Below are 5725 nucleotides of genomic sequence, written 5' to 3' on the forward strand. Positions count from 1 at the left end.
CACTTAGGACAAGGGTGTCCAAATAATCGGTATTTTTACCAAGGTTTTGGTTTATCCATATAACATATGTAAATTATAAAAAAACGGGGTTTTATTTGGTTTGCCTAAAGCTGATTAAAGCAATAAAACACTTATTTTATTGTTTAAAAACAAAAAATAAATACAGCAAAGATTTTCCTTTTCTGAGGTCATGCCCTAGAAAGAACACAACGAAATTTTTCATCGACGATTTAACTTTATTTTAGTTCATGAAAATTAGTTAATTCTGTTCAATTTTGCAAATTTTTCTCACATTTTTGTTTAATTATTTTTTGCTTACTTAAAATGAGAAATAAAGTTGTATAAAAATGAAGTACACAAATTTACTAAATATGCAGCTAAATATGAAATGGGAAGCTCTCTTTTAATGAGTACTTGACGGTAAGAAGTAACGGCTATATTTATTTAAAAATTTATTAATTTCGTCTGCGATAATAAACAAAGATCTCGCTGGAGGTGATTTTAGAACCAAATTAATTAATTTACTTAACCGCACGCTCACAAAAAATCGCTTCTGTAACATATACTCCCAAACATATTTTGCTTCAAGCATATACATTTTTGGGTATTGCCCAAACATTTATATGTTTGATCTCTTTTAATATATAATATGTTTGAAAGCATATTGGTCTAAAAAATATATGTTTGGGTAGTCTAAGTTCCAAACATTTTGTATTTTTGCATCCAAATTCAATAATGTTGTCTTCCAAAAAACAATATGTTATTATGTGAACATATAATATGTTTGGAAGCATTTTGCACCCAAAAATATTATATGCTTAAAACAAATTCTCCCAAACAATATTGTGCTCAAAATTTTATTTATTTATTTATTTATTTACAATCATAATGAATTATGAAAATAAAGAGGTAATATAGGTGCTAACAACATAGGTTTTCGACCTGAATGCACAAAATTTTGTTTCTGCCCAATTGTATATTCCCCGACATCTTTCTCACTTCCACGAGATTTTTTAGTTCTTAGCACCTTTTTCTGTAATACAAACATTGTAGAAGAAATTATTCAATTGTATGATTTTTATGCCCTCCATCATAGGATGGGGGTATATTAACTTTGTTATTCTGTTTGTAACACATCGAAATATTGCTCTAAGACCCCATAAAGTATATATATTCTGGGTCGTGGTGAAATTCTGAGTCGATCTAAGCATGTCCGTCCGTCCGTCTGTTGAAATCACGCTAACTTCGGAACGAAACAAGCTATCGACTTAAAACTTGGCACAAGTAGTTGCTATAGATGTAGGTCGGATGGTATTGAAAATGGGCCATATTGGTCCACTTTTACGTATAGCCCCCATATAAAGGGACCCTCAGATTTGGCTTGTGGAGCCTCTAACAGAAGCATATTTCATCCGATCCGGCTGAAATTTGGTACATGGTCTTGGTATAATGTCTCTAACAACCATGCAAAAATTGGTCCACATTGGCCCATAATTATATATAGCCCCCATATAAACCGATCCCCAGATTTGGCTTGCGGAGCCTAAAAGAGAAGCAAGTTTCATCCGATCCGGCTGAAATTTGGTACATAGTGTTGGTATGTGGTCTCTAACAACCATGCAAAAACTGGTCCACATCGGTCCATAATTATATATAGCCCCCATATAAACCGATCCCCAGATTTGGCTTGCGGAGCCTCAAAGAGAAGAAAATTTCATCCGATCCGGCTGAAATTTGGTACATGATGTTGGTATATGGTCTCTAACAACCATGCAAAAATTGGTCCACATCGGTCCATAATTATATATAGCCCCCATATAAAACGTTCTCCAGATTTGACCTCCGGAGCCTCTTGGAGGAGCAAAATTCATCCGATCCGGTTCAAATTAGGAACGTGGTGTTAGTATATGGTCGCTAACAACCATACCAAAATTGGTCCAATCACACAAAAATTGGTCCATATCGGTTCATAATCATGGTTGCCACTAGAGCCAAAAATAATCTACCAAAATTTTAGTTCTATAGAAAATTTTGTCAAAATTTTATTTCTATAGAAAATTTTGTCAAAATTGTATTTCTAGAGAAAATTTTTTTAAAATTTTATTCGGTTCACAATAAAATTTTCATCATTTTCAAAATTTTATTTCTATAGAAAATTTTGTCAAAATTTTATTTCTATAGAAAATTTTGTTTAAATTTTATTCGGTTCATAATCATGGTTGCCACTCGAGCCACAAATAATCTACCAAGATTTTATTTCTATAGAACAGTTTGTCAAAAGTTTATTTCTGTAGAAAATTTTGTTAAAATTTTATTTCTGTAGAAATTTTTGTCAAAATTTTCTTTCTGTAGAAATTTTTGTCAAAATTTTTATTTCTATAGAAAATTTTGTGAAAATTTTATTTCTGTTACAATTTTATTTCTGTAGAAAATGTTGTCAAAATTTTATGTCTACTTTGTCAAACTGAATTATATACGCATTGGATCGATCTTTTTTGATTTAATATATACCACGTATGACCTTACATACAATTTAGAAGATGGTGTTAGGAGGTTTTAAGATACCTTGCCATCGGCAAGCGTTACCGCAACATAAGTAATTCGATTGTGGATGGCAGTGTTTAGAAGAAGTTTCTACGCAGTCCATGATGGAGGGTACATAAGCTTCGGCCTGGCCGAACTTACGGAACTTATATACTTGTTTTTATTTTAATTTTACCTTTTGCCGGACGGGAATTCGAACAGCGGACCACACAGTTTGTAAGGATCAAAGAAGTAGCTGATCAATTGCCCAAGGAAAAATAAAATGTTAATTTTGTAATAACAAGCAACAACCACCAACTTAATTCAATATCGCTCCCTGTTAAATAGCGCTCCAAGCTACTAAACACATATATGTTTATAGGCTATTTCTAAATTAATATATGTTTGCATCCAAGCATATTATATTTACAAACATTTTATGTCCCAAACATAATATGTTCTAACATATTAACATATATGTCCCAAACATGTTATGCTAGTTTATGAACATTATATGCTTGCACTCAAAAATATTGTGTTTAAAAATTTGTGTTCCAAACATATAATGTTTATAGCCAAACATATAAAAAACAGTCTTTTTCATCCGTGCGTAGGAAATTTCTTAGAACATTGTAGAAATTTCGTTTAACATATTAAAAAAAGAAAAGGAGAAAATAATTTAGTCCTTGAGTCATTTGGGAGGCCACACAGAAAAAAAGGTGTCTTGTTAATTTTAGGACCAGTTTAACTTCCACATAGTTCAAAAAATTTACTGTAATATAGTTCATTTTTCGTAACCACTGCGAAAATTAACTTAGCTAAAGAAAAACTTATAAAAATTCAGTAAATGTTTTTTAGTTCACTAACTACGAAATGGGACGGATTTTTCCTTAAATAAATTTCCAATACAATAGTTAATGCATCGTTGATTGTATTATAAAAAGACATAGGCAATATAAAAATCTTACTACGAAATGTGGACAATTTACTAAGAAAAATTTTTGTATGGAAAAAAATTTTTATAGTAAAAATTAACTTAACCACAGTACCGATTCGTATGGCGGCTTCCTACAGCTTATTTCGGTTTTTACTATAAGTTGGAGTATATTTCCTCACATTGAAAATTTTAGATAAAGTAGAATAAAAAGTAGTTAATTTAATCCTTGACGGGTGTATATAATTTTTTATGGATTCCTCGTAAATTTTGAATATATTTTACCTTATCCTATACATAGAATACCAACTAATCAATAAACGTGATACTGGAAATTGAAGTGAGAAGAAATTATGAAATTATTGCATCATCTTTTTTTTTTGTTTGTGTTTGTTATTGCGATGATGTTATGGAATGTGTGTTGTTGGTATCTTTTGTGGTGATAGTTGTCTTGTTGCAATAGCCAGATCAGAAAGGGATCATGTGTGTGTGGAGTTGTTTTTCTTTACATATGTGTCCTTTATGACTATTTGTGTCTTTGAGTTTTATTGGTGCATTCAGTTCTGTTGATGCAATTATGAAGCGCACACGTGGTGCGCTTGCGTGCGGTATTTGTGTTTATTAATAAAAATACATTTATTTCGTAACATTTTAGAAACTGATAAGTGAATGGTGTGATGTTAGAGAAAACAAAAACACTTTATATTGATAAAAAATAAATAACTCTAAAATAAATCACATATTAAGAAACTGTATATTTCTATTAATAATTTAAAATTAGTGCGGTTTTAAATTGGTTTACATAAAAATATTCATAATGAGTGGTAATAAAATGATCTATATTTACTCTACATCTGGATCACAGTACAATTTTTTGAGTCTATATTTTTATGTTATAGCGAGCCCTTAAGGTGTGTACTAAGTTCGAGTTTAGGTGCTAAAATCAGAAATAAATCAGTAAGAAAAGTATAAAATTATACGCCTTCGATGCAAATTTAAATATAACTTGATGGAGAATAGCTCGAAACAAGTTTTTTATAAAGTTTATATTCTTTAAATGGATTACACGATTAAGAACAGAAAATCGTTTTTAAGCTTATGTAGAACGCTGTTTTTTAATTTAATATGATGAATTGTTTTCAAGTTATTCCAATATATAGCGGAAGTCCCTTAATTTTGAACATAACCGTATATCTCAAAAAGTCGAGCTCTTAAAAAAACAAGTGTAAATTTGGATTCAGCAACCTCAAATTACTAAAAATTTGATATAAATTTTAAATGAACACAAAAACGGTTCAATTTTGTTCCCATGTATTTCTAAAGAAAACTAATCATGAAAAATTGGGATTTTAGCCACTAAACTCGAACTTAATATCCACCATAAATACTAAATGCTATATTGACAAGTGGAAATTATATCTAATTTTATAATATTTTTATTTCATTTATATTCTGAGAAGGATTTCAAAAATGTCCCATTTGTGCATGGATATGATTCCACTAATGTAGTAATTGGATGATTTTTTTCAATGTGGTAAGTTTTTCGTCCATTTGTAATAAAGCCAAAATTTCTATTTATTAAAAATAATTTTCATTTGCAGGATGACAGCAAATCTAATGGTATTTTTTGGAATCTTCTTACTGTTTAATGCTATCTAAGCTGATATCCCTATTGGCTCTAAGAAAATTCTCTTGTAAGTTAAAGATCAAAATACCATAGAATTTGATAATATTTTTATATTTCATATACCTTTTTAACTTCAGAGGCTTATGACGCAAATCCACACAACAAAAACTAGCGAAATCGGTGAAATTGGACAAAAATGAAATGAAAATAGCAACTTATGGCATATATCTTTCATATGGATAGAAAATGGAAATTGATATTAATTAGTTTCATTCTACTAACATAGAATATTACTCTTTTGAAGAAGCAATTACTAACTACGGAAAAGTAACAACATACAGCGTACAAATAAAAACATTTCTTTTATTGTATATCATAAGCCATAGTTTTATGTAATATAATAATAATTTTTTGAAATAAAATACTGGTAGTTATGAAAAATTGTCTTATATTGTACGAAAAATTTCTTAGTTGTATACAGGCTTGTACCTTTAATTCCTCAATTTATTTACTTCTTTGAAAATTATACTGATAAATAAATTATTTGAAACCAATTTCTAAATATAGGATTCCCAAAAACTTGTTCATTTTTCCGGATAGCAGGAATATTTTGAATGAGTGTAAGTACACTCTTCCCTCAG

General features: G+C 29.8%; 1 long non-coding RNA gene across 1 annotated transcript; it reads left to right on the forward strand.

Moving 5' to 3' along the window:
- The first annotated feature begins 4054 nt into the window (after positions 1–4054).
- Positions 4055–5525, forward strand: LOC142240696 (uncharacterized). The gene is made up of 4 exons (XR_012723356.1): positions 4055–4281; positions 4918–4991; positions 5059–5151; positions 5222–5525. It is a non-coding gene; the product is annotated as an uncharacterized LOC142240696 (long non-coding RNA).
- Positions 5526–5725: the final 200 nt, after the last annotated feature.

This window comes from Haematobia irritans, chromosome 5, assembly GCF_050003625.1.
Source record: "Haematobia irritans isolate KBUSLIRL chromosome 5, ASM5000362v1, whole genome shotgun sequence".
In the NCBI taxonomy this organism is placed as follows: Eukaryota; Metazoa; Arthropoda; class Insecta; order Diptera; family Muscidae; genus Haematobia; species Haematobia irritans.